This window comes from Oryzias melastigma, linkage group LG11 (genome assembly GCF_002922805.2).
Source record: "Oryzias melastigma strain HK-1 linkage group LG11, ASM292280v2, whole genome shotgun sequence".
NCBI lineage: Eukaryota > Metazoa > Chordata > Actinopteri > Beloniformes > Adrianichthyidae > Oryzias > Oryzias melastigma.
Window position 1 is genome coordinate 4,625,939 of NC_050522.1, and position 22,751 is coordinate 4,648,689.

At 37.9% G+C, this 22,751-nt stretch overlaps 1 protein-coding gene across 1 annotated transcript in view; it reads right to left on the reverse strand.

The window, feature by feature from the left end:
- The window catches only part of LOC112137567 (protein phosphatase 1 regulatory subunit 29), a gene marked incomplete at its 5' end in the record, with an annotated part of 145,514 nt that extends 125,204 nt beyond the window's left edge, over window positions 1-20,310 (reverse strand). Inside the window, 1 exon segment of the mRNA XM_024259949.2 lies at window positions 20,006-20,310.
- Between the last annotated feature and the right edge of the window lie 2,441 nt (window positions 20,311-22,751).

The window sequence follows — 22,751 nt, forward strand, 5'->3', positions numbered from 1 at the left end:
GGTTTCATGTAGTGTGTTACAAACATGTTCTAGAATTACTGTGAACAGGATTAATAAAAAATTATAAATTTATGATTGACTCTTTTGTCTTTGTAAATACATCTTTCAGTTTTATATATGTTTTAAGGCCTATATATGACATAGTAAATTCAACATTGACCAGTTATTGATGGTGTGCTTCATAATCCGGTGCGCCCTTCAGTGTGGAAAATATAATTTTGATTTTGTTTGGAGAAGCCACATATTCATTTTGTATTCAAATACCAAAAAGCAGCAAAGGCCAACAAAATAAAACAGAGCTCTTAAATTGTGAGCTGTTCTTGTTTTATCACATTCAGGCATAATCTTCCATTGACTACAATCAAAATTAAAGCATTATCAAAAATGTTGTTTAAAGTGGTAAAAAGTATACTCAGTCCTTCTAACCTACTCCACAATGTTTCTGGAGTGATATGATCTACAACAGCTATACATGCTACTGTCATCTTTACTCAAAACTCAGGTTATAATGTATGTATTTCTAATTTGTGGATTGGAGGAATAGTTTGTACATGAATAAAAACTAATAAGGATTCAAAAATAAACAAACAAAAACTGCCCATGAGATCATTTTCATCTATACCATAATGATAATATTAAATATTTCTGTACAAAATGAAACACTTTCCACCCATACATTCCTTCTCTACTTGATGAAATTCAAATATCTGTTGCTTTCCTTCTTATTCATCCATGCAATCACACATTTTAACTAACTCTGTCATCTCAAAATGTGACTTGAAAAAGTAGTAATCCACTGCTTCACCTGCAAACCAAAAAGTAGAAGGACGTTTTTTTTTTTAATTTTGTAGGATCTGCCTGATCAGTTTGCTCTGTGTATTTACTTTATTATTTCTTCATTTTTGCCTATTCTTTGTGACAGAAACAATTTAATTTCCCTTTGGCAATATTAAAACAGACAGCCTGGGATTGCTCCAGATCCCCTTCAGCCATAAACAGAATGAAGTGGATAAAAAATGTATGGATGGGCATAAAATGTTTTAATCAAAACTTTTCAAGCAGCACACTTTGAATGCTGCTGTCACCCATCTGTTTTTAAAAAGTGTTTAAAATTGTGCATAAAAACAAAACACACCCATTTAAACATATAATGACATGGGGTTATGAGATTGAACATTTAAAATGTTGATTGTAGAAAGCAAAAGCTGTAATAAAAATCGTGCTTAGCTTGACATTTTCTCCGAACTATTTAATTATTTTCAACGAATAAAGCAAACATTTAAAATATTATAGGTTGACAGCAGTAAAGCTTGAATACTTAAGTTCTAATGCCCCGAACTGATGGTTTTAACTGAAAAAAAAACCAAGAATGATCTATTGTTGCAGTATAGTGGTAGAGAAACAAATTTATTCTAAATGGGAAGTTCTTGCTGGTTCCAAGAAGTCAAAAAAGTCTATTTAACAGAATAACTATTCTTGCTCTGATACCTTCTTAACATGTTTAAGCTAACCTGAATGTTTCCATTATATTTTTGCCAATCCAATGCCTCATTAGAAGTATTTGGTCTCATGTCAAAGGTTTAAAAAAGTTTATCGACAGATTCACACTTTCAAGTGGTAGGGGTGTGGCCTTCCAACAAGCTCACTACTGATTGGTTGGCATAGAAATGTTGCCTAATTTGGACCAATTACTGCTGACTAACCACGTCCGGTTCCAACATCGCGGCGTCCATAACTTGAAAAAATGGCGACTGAATTTACTTCACTGTATTTAAGCCAGAAGTAGCTGTTTACTATTTGTGATGTCATCCAGTTCAGTTCTCAAATGACATGTTTAACATAAATCATTACCCAAAAGGAGTCAAAATAAAATGAAAACAAGAAAAAAATTGAGGTAGAGTGAAGTCTCAGGAAATTACTATGTTGATATTAAATATTTGATGGATGAATAAACAATGAATCCACAAGAGATGAAAAAAGTGAAGGAAAGTGTAACAAGGGGTTGAATAGAGAGAAGAAAAATCAAGACAGTCAGAAACAGCAATAAAAAAAACTATCAGAAAGGGGTGAATGGAGAGAGCACACAGAAGAAATACAAATAGATTGGGCAGTGAAGTGGAAACATAGCTTGGAGCTACACATAAACGTAGGTAGAAATATGCTATAAAAACACATGTTTTTTTATGGGAAAAAGAATTAAAGAGAATAATCAGAAATCCATGTCAGTTATTTTAAAGGTTGACCTTTATCAAATGAAATGAACCATGTTTACTTGACTTTTAGGGACTAACTGTGGCTTTAATCCAAATAATTTGTTTATTTTTAAAACATACGCAGTTGACATTGTCATAAAGCTCCACTCCAACCATATTTATTTATTTAAGTCATTTCCAGTGGTCTTTTAATGATGACTATGCAGTTTTTAGCCAAAATCAAAAAGCCTATTTTGTTTTATGAAGACATATTTTCTGTAGCTCATTAGAAATACGATTCTGACTTATGGCGCGGAAGTTAGCTCCACTCATATCCCATCAGGCCTTTGTCTACTCTTTCTCCTACTAGTTTACAGCTTCTCTCAACCCCAAGCTAACATTTGCGTAGAAAACAACAGTGCGCAATATCAGAGCTATCCAGCTGTATAGTTTTGAGCCGAATACCAGCTGAGACGAGCATTAATATTTGTCTATTTGTCTGCTAGTGGATACTTCACAAGTAGAGTAAGAAAGATAGATTTTGGCATGTAGCTATGTCATTTAGTCTGAGCCCTTTTCAAGCATCCAGTTTTCAACTTCTTCTGATCCATGATTTGTTTCGAATTAGGAAATACTCAGAAATACAGAAATAAGGTAGATTAAAGGGTAACCAAACAGGTAAATTGGAGGCTTACTCCACCCACAGCCGAAATGTGAAAATCCAGTCAGAGGAGCGGGGGCTAGGGAACAGGACTGTTATCATTACTGGAGCTGCAGATCATGACGTGGGACTACTGAAATGACGTAGGACTTACATGGTTTGACCAATCGTAAAATTCAACTGTAATACTATGTTTCAACCTGTAGGGGGTAGCACACAGACACTTAAAGACCAACATTTTTAAAATTAAACAACATTATTTTAAATGGTCAAAAATGTGTCGAATACCAATTGCCAGCACTTAGAAAGCCCCATTTATTGAGGTCAACAGCCAAAAAAAGTTGATTTAGGGTTTGGTTACCTTTTAATGTCGAATCATGACACTGTCATTTATTTAGTGAAAGATTTCAATGTGTTTGAACCTAAATCAATACAACCGTAGGAAATTGTCTTAAAAGTATTTTGAAAGTATGTTACAAACAGGTCCTTTCATGTGTGGATAAACACACAAATAGACATCAACAGTTAATTGTTATTAGCATGTTGGAAAAATATAATAACAAAAATCACAAACATGCATATATCAAAACAAATGTTTTTTTTTTGTTTTTTTTTTTCGTTGCATGACCACATTTATACCAAATTTACATCTATATATCTTTGTATTTACAGTATGTCCATCTATCCATCCTCTGTATCCCTTTCGGGGTCATGGAGCCAACCCAGCAACTGTTGGGCGAAGACCGGACTTCATTTTATTTGTACAAATGAAAAAAACTATTGAGGAAAAAAAAAACAACAAAACATAAGTCTTAATACTTTAATGAGCAAAGACTTTGTAGGGCCACGCTGCATATAGCTAAGGGGGTTCGAACGGATTAGGGAGCTAGCTCATTGATTAGTCCACTCTGTCCTCCACATAGGGACTGAATGAGTGACCAATGCAAATGTAGCAATAAACACCAAAAATAGGAAGTCCAGATATTCGGTAGAAGTATTAGGAAGCAATCAGTGTTGTCTGGTTCCAAGGTGTCTCCACCTCCTTCCATACTAATGATTTACCTTTATATTATTACACAGCTGTCCTGGCACCAAGAAAATTGTTTTCTCTATATGGGGTTTTCATTCTTTTTGCTGATGGAGGAATTAGAAATGTTGCTGCACTGACTTGCTTCATCCATCCATTTTCTAAACTTACTACCCCCCCCTTTGGGATCACAGGGCCTCTGGAGAAGCTTCAATAAGAAGTTGCAATGGCAGGTTAATTGGAAAACGCGTAGGACGCCGGCTCTTTAGGCCTGGAGTTTGACACCTGTGATTTAGAGTCACCAATTACCCCATGAAGCATGTTTTTGGACCAAGGGAGGAGGACGGAGTGCCCAGAGAAAGCCCACGCACGCACAGGGAGTACATGTAAACTGTACGCAGAAAGTACCAAACCGGGATCCAAACCACAGCCTTCTCACTGTGAGGTGAGAGTGCTAACCACTACACCACCATGCTGCCGAAACCTGTTTCATGTACTGCCAAAACCGCCATCTGCCAATAGGCTTCTCTCCCCACAGCTATTTCCTTTCTAGTCACTGAAGTCGAGGCTGCTGTGCCTCAAGAACAGACGAGTGCAGCAGCACAAAGAACAGATGAGCAGTGTGCTGTGAGATGAAATCAGAGATGTAAAGCATTTGTTAAGCTTACTGGCATCATTCCATAGGGGTGAATTTCAGACTTATGTCATAAATTCCTTGCATTACAGTAATTTGGAGATCAGTCTTACATAACAGCATTGTTAGGAACATAAACTAAGCACAACACACCTTAGGGACAGAAACTGCTGTAAATATTTAGGGCACAGAAGGGTAAACATAAAGCAGAAGAAAGGAATCAGTAGTAGGAAGAGAGGAAAGAATCTTCACCATAAAAGAATAACGATTAGAAAAAACAAAACCGTAAACCCTTAAAGGATGGCTTATCGAAGATTTACTGTCAAAGGCAAGACAGAACCCAACAAAGCTCATTAATGACTCAAGTAGTCAATATGAGTTTAGCATTGCAAACAAGAAGGCATCATGATAATGAGACACCAGCTACCACCCACCTCTATCCCGGATGGATGAGGGCCAAAAGCTCCCAATTGAAGAGCTAGAGAAGGAAGTGCACACCCCAGACGTGTCACCAGTCTATTACACATTATACCACGTTCAATTAAACAATACTGATTCTGCACTTCCAGGTCAAGAGTGATGGAGAAATCAATAGTCCTTCAACTGATCAACTTTTATGTGATACTCAGCCCCTACCACTTTGTCATAATTTATGATAAAAATGCAAATTTAAAACTGTTTTTAACTTAATACATATTTATTTTTATTTTTTTTTACAGTTAAATCCTCTTTGTGCTTATTTCACTGACTTTGAAGCAAACACTTCGACACTAGCAGTAATTAGCAGTAATGTCGAGAACAGTTCATAACCCTTGTGCTATCCTAGGCATGTTTTCATTAAAAGCGGGGTCATGGGGTCATCATAAAAAATCATGGATTTATCTTAAGTGATGTCTATGACAGACAAAAAAAATCCTGTCCACCTTTGTCATGGGAGGGATCACACATCAATGTAGGGGCGGGGTCATCTGGACCCCATAAAATAGCACAAGGGTAGTCTCACCACGATAATCTTTTGATCTGTTGTAGAAGTCTTCCGTTTGGTCTTTTAATTATGATTGTCATTTTTAGCCAAGAACAAAAAACCTGTGTTGTTTTCTAAAACACAATATCGGCAGAGCAGCAGTATCAAAAATTTGGCTCTGAGTTTTGGGCAGGACTGTTGGCGCGATGTAAGCCTGCCCCCATTTCCCACCATCCATCTGTTTATGTGCTCTCACTCTAGCTTATAGTCCCTCACACTCCAATCATAAAATTACCGGTGCAACAAGAAAAACGTATATAGATCTAGTTGTCTACAAGTGCATGAATCCAAATGGAGCAGACCCAACACATTCTCACTCTCAACTTGTCACATATTGATGTTTAACTAAGGACCCTTTTATGTGACTTTTTGACTCTTTGGGGACCCCCAACTTGTCATTTTTTGACGTGCTGGCTGTTCATAAAATGAAAGGTCCGCGAACTCTTGGTACGTGGACTGCTCCTCAGGATGTGATCAGTGCCGTTACCCAAAAACTGGATTAGAAATATGGGACTTCAATTATTTTTAAAAAGACAACAATATTAAAGGCTTCATTTTGAAGTTTATTGATCTTTCAGCAGTGAAAAAACTTCATCAGTACATAGAAAAGCAAAAGTATTCTTTATATGAAATTGTAAAACAAATCATCACAATTCAAGTAAGACTTTCAGAGCTCCCGCAGTTCCCTGGACACACATTCTTACAAAACATCTTCAGGTAAAGTGCAACAACTAGTGAACTTGTTGGAGCCCCCCCCCCTCGTGAAGTGAAAACAACAGAGCATTGTGCTTAGATAATGATTCCAAATCTCAAGGGTTAGAGTCATCTGGAGCCACATGGAACAAAAGAAGAAACTCCTCAGAGACTTGATTGAAAGAGACGGAGAGAGGACATGAGGCACCAGATGGAAGAAAAACTGAGCCAGTGATGGTGGAAGGGAGAGAAACACCAACAGATGTTGACAGAGATGTGGAAGAGGAGGACGATTAAGTGTTTGTTTACACGGTCATGACTTTACGGTGAGTACGCGGGCTTCCAAACCGTCTTGCAATGCCATTGCCCATGGGGGGCTGTAAAAGAGAAGGATGGTCATAAAGCGACAGAAGGGCAGGGTGGAAAGATAAAACCATTTAAGTGAAAGAAGCGTCAAAAAGCTGAGTTTATGGTAGAAGCTTCAGAAGAACGTAAGTCCCTCATTAATAAGATTATCTCAGGTTTTCCTGCATTTGCTCAATCTTAACAGCTCATCTCATTTCTCTTCCAGGAGTCTGACTCAGTAATCCAAAGCTAAACTGATACTCCACTGTCGTTTTCGTTCTGTTATTCACTCATCACTTGAGTATACTTCTAGAGTCAGTGGAGATTTATTAGTTCCATAAAGTGTTCTACCGTTTAACATTAAAGTGCTTTTGTTTCCACACTTGAGGCAAGTCACGATTCCCCCTCTGATCATAAGAGTTTGATCATTTTTTATTTGCAGTCTCAAAATCTTCTGTTGTAGTGGGTAATAACTATTGATTTTGTTGTGGTTGTTGAAGAGTTTCCTTATTTTTAATGCTGCATAATCTCCAATTGTTCAATTTTAGACAGTTTGTATTAAATGTGTTTCTATTAAAACGACTATTATTCCCTCTTTATTTGTACTCCCTTGAGTTGTGCCTTTATTTTGATAAAAATATAATTCTATTCTTTTTTTATATATATAATTTTCTATCATTCATGAATAGTTGTTTTTCAGTGCAAAGATGTGCCTTTTCATAGTAAAAATTTTTGCTCCATCTCTCCATTAACTCTACTTCTACTCTTCTGTCTCTACGTCTCCTTATATTTCCTTTTTTCATCCTCCATACCATCTACAACAGAGCCATCCCTTTAATAATATACAAGCTCCTCCATCTCTCCTGGCAGCAGTGGCAGATTCCTACAGGATTCAATCATGGCCGCACTAATGAGATTAGCATGGCTAATGCACATGGCTCCCCCTCCCTCCTCCTTGCCTGGCCACTCTCTCAAATGGCCCTCTACAATGCAGTGGAGTGGCCAGAATGAGTGGGTTGGGTGAAGTAGGATTGTCCGGTGCTTCCACCTGGGGCTCACCGTGTAACACGTTAAAGGAGGGGGCATCCCAGTCGAGGCAGGGCAACAGTGAGAGGGGGCCTGCCAAGTGGGCAGAGGCTACTGATTAAATGTGGGCCAGAACAGGTATTTTTGAAGGCACATGCAGATGGGCCGCATGCAGAGTGTTTGGCTAAAATCCAGATAGGTAGGAGTGAGCAGCCTGAGCAGCTTTAGTAGAGAGAGACTGAGGAAAATGGATGCAGGGAAAAGGGATAAAGAGATGATGGAAACATATTGGCTAAATATCCCAGGATTTTTTGCTAAGCCTTCCCAAACCCAGACTGGACCACTTTATACCACAAACACCAAAATACTTCCATGAAGACATCCCATTGATAAAATTACACTCTCACTTAAAAGGTAATATTTATCCTTACTATGTCTGGTTAATGTCTAGTTTTCAACTAATGTCTGATTACTAGTTACGTAAAAATTGTATTCTATATCATCCGGAGAAGTTAAATGTCCCTGTAAGGCCAAAGGTCCCTGCAAGGTACGTCATTAAACCAATGTCCTTAAAACTATTAAATACAAGAACACACCCACAAGCACACACACTTTCGCCCAAATTGTAACATATGCTTTTTGTTTTGTCAAGCACATCTTGGACTACCTGATCCGGAATCAAAAATATATATAGACAAAATGAACATAAGGGTACAAAAGAGCAATTAAATCAAGTAGATTTCAGAAGAAAATATGAAAAGAATCCTGATCTTGTGACATCTGTCCAATTTTCTTAAGGCATATTTATTTTTAAAGTTCATTTATGTAAAGTCTCATTCTGATCATCTTTTGATCAACTTTAGTGGTCTTTTAAATGTAATTTTGCAGTTTTTAGCCAAAATCAAAAAAGTTGTGTTGTTTTCTAGGACATAGTTTCTGCAGAGCGGCAGTAATCTATTAGAAATTCGACTCAGAGTTGTTGACGGGACTGTTTGCAAGCCTGTCTTCAGTTTCTATCATCCCTTTTTTACATATTGTCCTTCTAGCTTACAGCTCCTTCACAACCCCAACCCAACATTAACAGTGAGGCATAAAAGGCGAGCAAAATTTGAGCTTTTCAGCCGTTCAGCTTTGAGCCAGATGCCAACTTGGAAAAGGAAGACAAAGACGTACATCAGGGCTGATCAAACTTTTGACTTGTGGGCCATAAAGGGCTCTAAAATTTGACGGAAAGGCCGGACCAGGACCAGATGCATGGGGTGTTTTGGTAATTGACCTCATTAGAAAAAGAAATAACATGTATTAAAACACGTTTGATTTCAAATTAAAACCAATGTAGAACATTTGAGAGTTTAGTTTTCCCTTTTAGGGTCAGTTCCATTAATGGTTTGATGTTCTTCAGGGAAAACTATAAACTTGGAGAAATGCTGCATTTATGTGGTGTTGTAATCATCGGAAAAATGACTGTCCAAACTGGAGAACAAAAAATAAAAAAAATTAAAAATACTATTCTTCCAACACCATAGAAATACAAAATAACGTTCTGCACCTAAACAAAAGTCAATATAGCACCATCAATGGGAAAACCAAAATAATAGGGAAAATAAAGGATCATCACTATAATTTATTCAGATTTGGCGGGCCAGATGAAACAGTTAAATGGGCCACATATGGTCCTCGGGTTGTAGTTTCCCTATACCTGATGTACATGGATCTGGTTATCTATGTTTTAGAATGGAGTGGGGGAATGAGACCATGGCCTACCCTGTGTGTTTTCTACATCACAAGTAAGCTCTTTTTAAAACTGCTTTTCTTTTTGGTCAACAATTTGAATAACAAATTCCTTAAAAATGCAATTTGGGACAAATTTCTTTATATTTGTCCTCCACTGTAAGAAAAATGCCAGAAGAACAATAAAAACACAATTTTCACTGGAGTGAATCTTTAAGTGACTTAATAACTTGAATATAAGAGTAAACTAAAAGGTCTCTGAAACTGCTCATAGTTTAATAATGCATGTCTAATTGACCTAAAGCCAATCACCTCAGATATGGCCATTTAGATCATTATAGTCATAATCCATCTTTTTACTTAGTATGCCTCAAACATTAAATATGATGTATTTGCTGTATTTTCTGCATACTTCATAAACTTGCCATTAAATGAGACAACTAGGAAAGCAATGTCCATACTTTCAAACCTAATTAACAACAACAACAAAGTACAAACAGTCAGAATGCTGCCATTGCACTCAGTAGCTGACAAAATCTACCAAATATCCCGAAGTCAGAGTACATGAATGCACCCACCCACCCACCCACATGCTGGATAAGAGCTAATGTGTTGCATCCTGGTCAAGGTGAACACTGAGAGCGCTAACCTCAGGCTCTGGAAGGATGAATGAACCATTTAATCAAGTCACGTCAGACCCCGGCCACACGATGCATACTAAACAGCTCTGCAGTTGACTTGTGGAGGGAAGGATCTCTGGGCCATTAGTGATTACAGGAAACGTTTTGGGGGGGTTTCAAGCACCTCGTTGAAAAATTAAAATGAACAAGTGCCTAAAACATTCGACACAGAGGCAGATTTGCTCCGTAACTTAATTTAGCGTTGCCTTCAATCATGTGTTATCTCAGGTAAGGTCATAAAGTTACTCTGGCCAACAAACAAAGGTGCAGCAGGCGGATTCTAATAAGGCCTAAAGAAGTCTACCTGAAGCACTGCAGGCACATGCAAATATGCATGTTGATAATTACGAGTTAGAAGTTTATCTTTAATGCATGCACAGTTTGTTTATTGTTACAACAGAGCGCACCCAGGTGTGACCCTGATTACTTCTTCAGTTGGAATGTTAAATATACATTTTTCATCCTGCAAAAAAATGTGGTTTATTGATGTACTTTGATTAATGAAAGGTTCATAAGCTTTGGTATTTGGTTGCATGACAATAAAACTCAGTGCATAAAGGATCCACCAACATGCAGAATTTATTTCAACCAACCAGAGTGTTTTAGAAAAAAAATAAATAAATAGGTTTTTAAGGTCTATTAATAATATACATTTATATGCAAACATCATGACACAAAAATAAATAAATAAAATGTGTCTTTTTGTCCTTGGGGAAAATAAAAAGTAGAGCCTAAATAACAAATGTATTTTAGAAAATTTAACTGAATATATAGAAATAGATTGTCCTATTAATATGTATTTTTTAAATATGTGAGTCAGTTTCGTATATATTGAAATGTGTTTCTTAATATGTTGGATGTGAAACCTTTCACTACACACTTTATACAAAAATTCAGACATACATGAATATTTCCACACTTTTTTTGGTTAAACTATCAAAATGTATAACTTGATAGATAAACAGGTTCATTTTTAAAGAGTAAAAAACAAAGATTGAGGATTTATGTACATCAAGCAAGCTGAACACATTCTGTACAGGAGACACGACATGGAGGGGATTGATTGACAAGCTCAACAGCCAATCAGGAAGGTGAAAACAAAGCACTGTTAAAAAAAAAAAAAACAATAAACAAATCAATGTAAATATGCACTGAAAGCAAAATGTGTATTTAGCTAGACCGCTAAAGACGAACTGTGATATGCAGGGAAAGCACAGCTACAAAGGAGCACTGAGAATAAAGAAACTTTAGAGTTGACCGTTTTAAAAATACTTATTTAGACTTTTTTTATATTAATTATTGGGCATATCTGTTTAAGAAAGAGGGAAAATGTCAAGTTATCACCAGATAATATTCACTAAGTTTGAAAAAAAAGGGTTGATAAGAAAACAAACAGCATTTAAATGCATATCTTATGCCAAGTTGTGCATGTGTAAATTGTATTCTGTATTTTTTTTTTAATTTGATACTTTTTTGTACATGTAAATACTCAATTGCAAGTACACAAAATGTATTGTATGACTAATAATTCAGGAATTACGGACACACAAATTGGGGTTTGTCTATTTTCTCTCCATATTTGACTCAAATGAAATAAGGAATGAATGTGTACTGATGAGGACTGTCATAGTTTGCACAAGTTCTGAACATGCCATAATATCTTAAAGTGGTATCTGTTTTTTAAGACAAAATATAGCTAATGCAGAATCATTTACATGTGCGAATGGGAGTTTTTATCAAGCATTTTGGATTTCTCTCATATTTTCTTTCCTCAAAAGTGAACAGATCTGAGCTACTTTACAACCCCCACATCCTGATTCCATCAGCACCCGTTACCTGGGCAACATATAGAAAAGGAAGCTGACATACTGAAATGTAAAAAAGCTTCTAACCGTTTCAGAGCAATTCATTTGTTACTCCCAGGAATGCAAAGCACTTAGACTGTCATCTGCAGTTAGCCCGGATTCTGTTACTACAACTCCTTCTTGCTAACCTAATTTTGTCAATCTCCATGGAGAGCCCATAGATTTACTACTGACTATTTCAACTAGCAAAAGAGTAATTTTAGACTTTTCAAATGAATTACAGTGTGGGTTGGGTTCTGGAGCCAAAGCGTAGATAGTATCTTGGAATTGGGTTTATACACGATGAGTTTCTTGCGAACAAGAATAATCTACCTGACCTGTTGAAGGGCAAAAACAAGCAGCAAAGATAAAACACGCAGCGAGCTTTACTCCTAAAATGGTAATGATCAAAGAAAAGTTGCATCACAGAGTGAAGGGAAATCAAACATTTGCATGTTTTTACATCTCCTAACATGTATTTTACAAGAAAGAAATGATGATGGTGTGCAAGGGGTTGTTGGGGAATTGTTCCTTTGGGAAACCATTCATACTGCATAGACATACTGCATCATCTGAAGTTGTTTTTCTTTAAGTCATGGTCTTACATGGTTAATATTTGTGGATCTTAATCAACCCAAAGCTCCAGTGTGAACACTTTTTAAATTACCTTAATTCTTCAAGCATTTGTGCAATCAATGTAATTCCAAGAAATTCTGAAGCGGAGAAAAGTCCGTTTTTTTGCTTAAATGCAACACTTTATAGCAGTAAGGAAGTAATCGGCTTATTCTGTTGCGGAGAAAAGTCAAAATGCAACGCCACTTTTCAGCAGATTTACGTAAACGGTCAAAGAGTTTTGGTAGGTCAAAGAGTGTTTGTTATTTAAGTGTCATCTCTAAAATTAAAGCATTATGTCATTGTATTCATTTATTTAGCAAAAGTTGTTTGTTTGGCACCAAAGAGGGAAAGTAGTGACAAAGCATATGTCTTGAAAACTGAAGAGCGAAGTAAAAATCAATGTCATAACAGACTCCAGCCTGAGTTTGAGTTCCATCATAAGGATCTAAATCAGCTTTTTACTGTCTCAATCAAACCGTGAGACTCAGAGATTACATGTTCAGACAAGCTTTAGAGAAACTGATTTATGCCTCTATCTCCTGCAGGCTGGAGTTCTGCAGCAGTCTCTATCAAAAAAAGACTGTTGGAAAGCTGCAGTTGATTAAGAACACTGCTGCCAGAGTTTTAACCAGAACTAGGAGGACTGACCACATCAATTCTCTTCTGGAGTCCTTACATTGACAACCAGTTAGATACAGAGTCGATTTCAAAGCACTGCTGCTGGGTTATAAATCTCTTCATGGTGTAGAGCCAAAATATTTGTGAAATCTGTTGGTGGTATACAAACCAAGCAGAGCCCTGAGAACTGTGGACTGTGATCAGATGGTGAATATACAGTCTGAAGCAAACAAATTGAAGCTGCTATGCTGCACACAGATGGAACCAGCTTCCTGATGAACTTTTATACTTAAGTCCAAGTGTTTTATTTGTTGTTCACTTTTTGGCACATCTGAAAGGTGAATAATCCAACCATTGGTGGTTTGGTTGGGGGTTTTTGATGCTATTCCTGACACAACCCCGTAGACCTAGATCCCCTTGCTACACATTCTCACTCCCGACTCATCAGATATGGACGTTTGGTTTGGGTCCCCTCCACGTCACTTTTTAAACGTTATTTGATGTGCTGGCTACTACCATTAAATTAGGGTCACAAACCCTCAGGACGCGGTACCAGACATAGAACCAGTACCGAGTTAGGGTACCAGTACCGGTCCCGAGGTTTGGGGACCCTTGATTGGCGTATGCATTTTTTCCCCTGTTTGTAGCCCGGTACCAAGTGGTCCTAGGACCAGTACCAGTTTGCGTCCCGGAGGTTGGAAACCCATGATTTAATGGGAACAGCCAACACGACAAAAAACAAGTTGCCCAGCAAACATTTCAATGTGGGCAGATACCTTTGGGGTGAATTGTTGGGTTTGTCCACGGGTTCTATGGTGGCCCCATCGGTGTTTGCCCAGTACAGGTTTGATCATTTTTGCCCGCAGATAGTCTGTATCCACCCGTAAGGGCAGTACGCATAACAGTAAGATCATGACAAGGAAAACTATTGTTGATCTCTGAACCGTGATAGATTGGAAGTGAGTGCGTAGTTGATCGGAAATACATGAATCCTTTCATGCACTGAGGTCACTACAATGTAAAATACGCTTTGATGGCAAATATATGATATATTCCATTGGATCAAGATTCTCAGTTCAGAAATAACAGTTCATAGATTTGATGGGAAGCTAGATTGATGCTCATGACTGTTATTATTACACTATTAGTTCACAAACATTGTCTCTATCCATGTATAAATCAGCATATAGAGATAGAGGAACCACCATAACAACATGATACCATACATTGATCCTTTTTTACTGTACGAATTCAGGAAATACACTTGACGTGACTTTTTTTGCTTAAAAACTGTTTTGTATCCTGAGAGATGATTGAACACACTTAATAAAGACAACTGATTTTATCATAATTCGTAGATGAAAGCGTTAAAGTCCCCTTTTTAGACAAATATAAGATATAAAATACTAAAAATGTTTTCAAGGTTTAAAGTTTTACCTTACTATTCCGAAAATGGGAATAAGTTTTCTCAGAAAATGTAAAACTGGCTCCTTTTTCTTTTTTGGCAAATCTAACTTTCCATGCTTTTACAAAACTGCGTCCCTCTAATCCAACAGGGCAGCTTTTTAATTAAAATTACTGTATTCTTGATCATGGCAGAAGTAGCTGGAGTCTAACACGGCTGTCTTTAGTTAGACGATAGTATGGGCAGGTCGCCCACTCATCACAAAACCACATACGGGCACACACAAACTCAGTCAATGCCTCTTAAATCAATGTGCTGGTTAATCTATCAAACCACAACCACAAGGAAAACATGCCACCAAAGAACAGGAGCTTCTCGCTGCAGTTAAATGTAAAACAACTTGATAAATTCATTAAAAACATGGACAATCCTTACATTTCTGCCTGCTGCCTATGGCTCCTTGTTAACCTCAGATAATATGAGTCTTCTCTCTTCATATAAAAACTTTAATGAGCAGGCTCTAGTTTTTATTAAAGACCACCCTTCTGCGTTTTCCCGGCAGAGTGCTTCATGCTCATACCTCTTGGCTAACTTGTGGTACCTGGTGACCTGAAATAATCTCTTTAATAATGCTGCTGTAGGCAAAGACGTGCTGTGGACCTTCAATAATGTAATGAAAATATATCACTCTGTGATGTCCAGAAATATCCACCACAAATCTAGCTTTTAACTTTGCAATTTGGCTTTGTTTTCCAGAGTAGGTCGACTCAAGTAAAAGTTTGGTGTTGACTTGGAGCCATTGAGTGTCCATCTCACCTCTGATGTGTCCTTCAAATTGTTGGACAGAAAACGGAAAGAAAACCAGAAATACTGGAAAATGGAAAAAGCTGGAAAAGTCAATCTCAAACTCTCTAACTTGATGTTTAGAAACTATTGAAGAAACTCGCGTCTTTAATGCTTTTGGATGATGGCGTAATGGTTTAGGTGCTGTTGTTTCACATTGCTCAAAACTAGAAGAAATGTTTGCAGTTTCGAGTCATGGTTTGCACACACATGCCTTAAGCTACGTTGGCAATACAAGTTCAAGCAACCTTTCGTCATTAAAAGTCTAATAAACACATAAATGCACATTTTGGGTAACATTTGTGCTCCTACGTTGCTATGCCCATTCTTGAGATTTTTTTGGACTCCGCGTAGAAAACATGTGTTGAAAGTTATATCAGGTTAAACTTTGACCAATCAGAGACTCTGATTTGGTAGAGATGCATAGATGGTATCTCTTTTAAAAGGCCTATATCATGCAAAATCAACTTTTTTTTAGCTTTTAACTATGTTATCGTGACGAAGAGGCTGAGGCGTTTGGAACCATAGGCGATCAGGTATTTAATTATTTAATGTCAAGATAAACAGACAAGGAGTAAGCAAAATGAAGACGTCAACAAAGAGCGAGACAGGCAGGAGTGTGACGACAAGCAGGGGTCAAAAACACAGAGAAACAGGCTTAGAAGACCGCTCAGACTGTCAGCAATGCTAAACAAGACTTCGCACTGAGCTCTGATTGGAGTCAGACTAAATACTGTTGAGATGATTGTCTGATATGGAACAGCTGGTGAAACTTGGAAACAGAGAGCAAAGGTTGATGGGAGATGCAGTGAGGAAGAAGCTCAGGAGGATGTTAAAACTCAGGTGATGGCTCCCTCTGGTAGTCAGCTGTGGAGGAGGATGGTTCAGCTGTGACAGTTATGTTAATTCCTCGCGAAAAACAACCCCAAAGTGGTATTTTGATCCATTCACGCATCACTGAGAACCAGCCCCTCCCAACTCACGAAAACAAGCAGATCTGTACAATGTGACTTAGAGAACAGTCCCAGACTAACACGGACATTCCCATTTTCTCTACGGAGCTAGCGGTGAGCCGCAAAATGCTTTCATTTTACAGTATATCTACAATATGCACACGCTGCTGAGGTCAGCTCTAGGATAATCTCATGAAATGGGCGACGCCCATAAGGAGCGAAAGGCGGAGCCTCATCGATCGAGTTGTCTTACTTTCGCTTAGGAAAAGAGTTTATGAAAATAACTTAAATTTCAAAAATATTTGGTTCTTTAGTGTGCCAAAGGTAGTAGATCATAATATTTATGGACATAGTTTACTCTGAAAGGCTCAAGAATAGCATTGTAGGCCCTTTAATTCATGCAAGTGCCAAGTGTTTGAACATTGATCACGGAGGAGAAACTATTCATTTCCGTTTGTGCTCGGCCGGAATTCGATGACTCCAAGATTTTCAAATATCATAATATTTGGAGGAGGAAAAAGCCTGCTACAAGATTTGCATCGCTTTGACATTTCACACCAAGCCTTTTCCGACTGTAGGTGGCGAACATGTGCTAGTAAAAAGTATCCCAAAAAAAACAAACGAAGTTGAAGCCCCTCCCTGCTTGTGTAGTAGGAACACCGTGAGCTAAATGCATCACATCCCTGGTGTGTTTGTAGCTTTACATTACACTGTAATCTGATCAATTCTGAAAATTCAAATTTCTTTAAGAGTTTTTAAAAAATGGTGAGCATTGATTTAACACATTGGCAAGGGTGAAGTAATACTGAAACCCAGAACAGCACACGGAACTCCCTGTGGATAAATCCACACCGGTGCAAAAAAAGTTGCAAGCAGGTTCTGATGGGTTTCGGTCTGTATAGTCCCAGCTGGAGATTAGTGCCCACTGACAATTTCAGGAACACCTTCTGCTCAAATCCAGGGAAATTCTTTCATACAGGGTGGCTTTGCACACCCATTTGTGTTCAACCCCAAGGGAAGTGGGCTGCAAAACCCTGACTCTTTTCCTTTCACTCAGTTTGTATTGATGGGTTAACACACACGAAGGACATGTTTAGTAACAAAAAACAATGCCATCACAAGAATCTTAACAATTATTGTTGGATCACCGTCTGCTTATTGACAGCATTGGATTGTATCTTTTTGGATCATCATTCTGTAATTCCATAAAACAAACCGTAACTATACTTGTAAGTTGGAACTTTCCCCTTCCATGCTTCATGCTCCTGGATGGACTTTTTCATGAATAGAATCAGAACTTGCACATTCACTATCAGTCACAATATGTATGTTGATTAGCAGATACCTGCTGGTTCATGAATCAGTACAAGTTTTATGGTGGCTTTTTGAGGGGAGCTTGATGTATCGTATGCTAAAGATAGTTCTAAACCAGAGGTCTGCAACCTGCAGCTCCAGATCCACATGTTTCTTTTATCTCTTCATTGTGGCTCCTTGGCCAAACATAAACTATGTCAGAGAGACTGCTGACCCACCATGTCGACTGTCGGAGTCAGCAGCTCCCTGCTAATGGCTGCCTATCCAAAACTACCTAAAGAAAACAAATAAACAAAGCCCGGGAACTAAGACTACCAAGGTCCAGCCCCAAACTAAAATAACAAAACCCAGCAGAGTAAGACTGCTGGGGAGAAAGAGGGGAAAAGGAAAAAAAAAAACAAAAAAAAAAAAAATATCTTTTTTAAGTAAGGATTACTTAACTAACATTTATTACATTTAGATTAGTTACATTTATGAATTCATCGCTGAGGTGCACATAGATGATAAACTATGTAGGTTTTTACATCTCTGTTGACCTGATAACGTCTGGTTTGCTCAGATTTGCACAGATTTTGTATGCAAAGCAAAACTTTAACCAAACGAATAAAAATGAACATTTTACAACATTTATTTATGACTCCACTGTGTTCTGATTGTGAAAATGTGGATGTTTTATTCAAATATTATATTTAAACACGTTTTTTTGATCAAAATTGTTCTATATCCGCTAATCTAGTGACCATTGATGTACGCTAGTTTTTCGCAAAGACTTTTGGGAAATTTCCAGTGCACTCGATTTTGAAATTAGTAGATTCGGACAGCACTAAAAATGACGAACACACTATAAAGTGATTAGGGAGGGAATTCGGACACAACCTGTGTCAGGGCATCTGCTCTGCTCTGTTCAGGCACCAGTTTTGGTAATCCATGGGTTTTGTCATGTTTTGGTTAATTTATTGAATGTTTTACTTTCCTGTCACCAAGTCTGGTCTCCTGCATTCTGGGTCCTCAACAACCAATTCCTTCCTGACAGTAAGTGATCAGAATGTGGCGATGGAAAATGATGGTTTGTTTGGATTTGTTGGTGTTAGCTTCTTACAGACTCTAAAGTGGGATAGAACACCAAGTCAACTCACCAAGAACCAAGACAATATCAATGTACAAAATGCTAGTGGACCACATTTAATGCCTAAGTCACAACTGCCCCTGTGGGTGGATATGGGCTGTCTGCCGGGGGGGAAATGGGAAAACCTGTATAGGTATACTTGTACAAGATTAGAGTTCACTCAGCGAGACTGTAGAGCAAACATATTGGCTATGATGGTCATCCTCTGTGTTATATCTAAAACTTTAAGAGTATGTAGGGGGAAATTAGGTGAGACGCATTGTACACATTTTTTTCATTTATTTCACCATCCCAAACCCTGTTTACTGCACAAGGGACCCGTTAGTCCCGTTGACGTGATAAGTGCGGTCCTTGTGAGTTCTGTGTTTGGAGTCTTATTATTAGAGATGAGAAAATTAAACAGAATGTAGTTTTTGTGGGCATCCTGCTAGCATTTTAAGGTGTATTACCTCCACACCCCATGCGTGTAACATTTGTGTGTGGTCAACGAGAGGATAGCATGTGCAGCTTACTTACGACTATAGTGTATCATAAAGACGCCATGACATCATCACCCGTACGTCATGTGCATGTAACTTACATTATCCTTACAACTATTGCACGTTACAGTTACCACACACGCAGCAATCATGACGCCCCTTTAGTTGACCACACAACCTCAAAGGAAGTGCAACACACACCTGCTCTTCTTTTAACCTGCCCCTTATGGGGTCCAGATGACTCTAGCCAAACAGTGACATGTTATTTGTCCTGTGACAAATGTGGACGAAGGTGGACAAGATTTTATGTCAGCCATGGACACCAGTGAAAATCCAAAAATCATTAAAAAAAAAACGTTGAGGCTGTCTTCAAGGGTCCAGATGACCCCACTCCCAATGTCAACATACCTAGGGTTAAGGATTAAGATGCAGCCGCACTGGTCAATGACTCTCTATGGGTCAAGACAACCCAAAAACTTACAGCAGCCATACGGGTGTGTGTGTGTGGCTGAGGCATACAACACAACAAATGTGTATCTGAATAGCAGCAATTAGAATAATTCTGCATAAAATCAAAAGTGGGAAAAGTCTATTTGATATACAATCAACGTAACAGATTATTTTTACCAAACTAACAAGTGTAGAAACGACAAAACCTTCTTTTGTAGAGCCACACACCATCCTGCATACGCTTATCATTAGCAGAATTGCCATCAATAAGATTTATCCACATTTACCACCACCGTACTATTCATAAACACTGCACTTGGTAGGTACTTGAACTGATAAACTCACCTTTACTGTAGTTTTCTGATGGGGGTCCAATGAAGGAACAGAAGAGCGATCTCCCGTCCACTTGAGGGTCCTCCTTTGTGGCAGCAGAACTTTTTTTATGTTGATGAGTTTCTTTAGTTATATAACTGCAATTTAAAATCTAGAAGTGTTCCCACAAGATTTAAGAATCATAAAGTGTTTGAAGAGCTGCGGGCTTAATGGTCCAACTGGTCTTGAGTGTTTCCACACAGTCAGTGGAAAAAGGTGTTTGCCCAGACAAGTCTTCCCCTCCAGAAGACCAAGCAGATCTCAGAAGAAGAGGTAATCTGTGAAGACAAAGACGGAAGAACCTTGTTAATGTATGTTTTACATCAAGCAGACAAACAAAAAGGAAATTAACATGTTAATATGCTGTCATTCACAAACAAACAAAACCCATGTGACAATTTATATGGTTAAATTATGTGCCGCAGTGGCCCTCGACTGCAAGGACCAGATTGTTGTCTCTCCTACTGAGCTTTTGAGCAAACATTTGTCCCAACCACTTGCTCAAAATCTCACCAAAATTCGTACCCGGTAAAAATGAATTAAATGTGTGAAATTATTTGCCAATTTTTACATTTTCCTACAATATTGGAAAAGGAAACTTTTGTTCAAATGATCTTCATGAAATTTCACTCACATGCTGCCAGCAGAAGTCTACAATTACCTGGAAGAGGCCACAAACTTTCATTTCCCCTTTCCAAAAAAAATCCTTTATTCCCACTGACACATTTAAACTGGTCCTAGGGATTTGAATTGATCACCTCCTAACTCCTGGATCATCATTGGGAAGCTGCTTGGGACAAATGTTGGTTTTAAAGTTTGTAGATTTTGAATTAGGTTGGTGTGGTGAGCTTGCAAAAGTTGTGTTCTCCCGTTACTCGCACATTTTAATACAAGATATTAACTCAAGCTGAACAAAACATGACATCCAGTATGAACATATTAGGAAAATGGGCGTGGTTAACAAAAAATCCAAAAGTATACTTTAGAATTACTCTAAAATTATTCAGATCTGTTCGTCAACTCCAAGCAACCAGAAAATAAAATGGTTGCTATGGAGATAAAACCAAAAGACAAGCTTCTATTTAAAAAAAAAAAGTGTTGAAGCTCTGACCCGGGTGGGAGAGTCAGATGGGGAGAGTGAGAGGCCGGAAGCAGGGACTAGAATGTGGGTGATGGGGGAGTGGCAGGGGGTGGAGCCTCTAAAGGCCATACAACGCCCTTAAAAAATTTAACTTTTCAAAGTTGCATTTACAATCAGAACAGTGAAAACGGTTACAGCTCATTGTAGTACGCCAAGTGTTTTATCTGCTCTTTAGAACAGAAGGAACAAAAGCCAGTCTTTGTAGGATTGTGGAAGTCCATCAGTTTTTCATCTGCTAATCTAATTTGAGTATAAATATTGTTGTAACCACAGGCTGTCAAAAAGAAACAACTACTGTGCAATATCTGACACTTCCAATTTTTCTCCTCTATTTTGTCGATTGCTTTTAACGGCAGCAAGGAAGTTACAATCGAGTTAAAGAAGAACAAACACTGAGTGAGGCTCTCTTGATCTGAATAATATGAAGCAACAGGAAGACAACCCCAGAGCTTAGAATTTCAACAGGTCAAGTGAGATGAACGCCCCGATGTTTTATTGTGAGTGCTCTGCAAAATTCACGAGGGATTATTGCTCTGACACCTCGTTTGGATTCTCAAAGACGATGCAAATCTTTGTTGAAAGATTTGTTTCTTATTTGATTATAAAGTTGCTTTAAAAAAAAAAGACAGCTTTGCCTGCAGAAATTAATAACTATACAACCAAGCAAAAAACAAACCCAAAACAGTTGTAATGCACACAACCTCTAATGCAATTGTGCCACAGCAAAGGTTGAAAACTTTTAGGAGTTATAAATCTATATTTGTCAAGGAAAGGTTGATGGCTGATTAAAAAAAAAAAAAATTCAAACAAGTAAATCTGAAAAGTATTAGTACTATCCTCAAAACAATAAATAATACACCTAAACAAATCAATCACACTGTTGTGAAATCAAATTGTCAATGGAGGAGTTACGGCTGGCCAAAAAACCTGTTATTTAGACGTCGCCGGTGACAGGTCAGGGGTCAAAAGGTCAGTTGAAAAAGGTTAATGAGCAGCAGCTCACAAATTTGAAAGTAATGTGTGATCTTTCAAAGGCAAATATTTCCCCAAGTGATCTGATAGGGCCACACTTAAAAATAACAAGATAAATAGTGGCCAACAAAAGGCTAAAACATGTAAAAAAAAATGTGCAGAAATTTACATTCCGTCCTAGCAATTTAACAGCAGAGATGTTGCGGCTACACCAAAATATCACATGCTCTATTAATAACTCTAACTCTTATGGTTTACACAATCGACATGAATCAGCTGATTGTGATGCAGATAAAAATTCCTTTTTATTTCAGCTTTGAGCCGATATGGAAGAGATTGCGAACGTTAAGTGCTGTTTAACAGCACAAAGGTGCGTTTCTCCGCTTTAGCATCTGTTAAATTATGTTATTTGCGTAAACAGTCGAAAACTTATAATAAAAAAGCACCAAATTGAGAACTAGATATATAGCATTACTTGCGATAATGCTAGGGTGAATGCTGAATTTGGCTGCTAAAGATGCTAGTGCTGATAGCTGAAAACGCTGAAATTTATAGCTGGAATGGTTGAAGCTGATAGCCAACTAAAATTAGCTAAATGCCAACTTA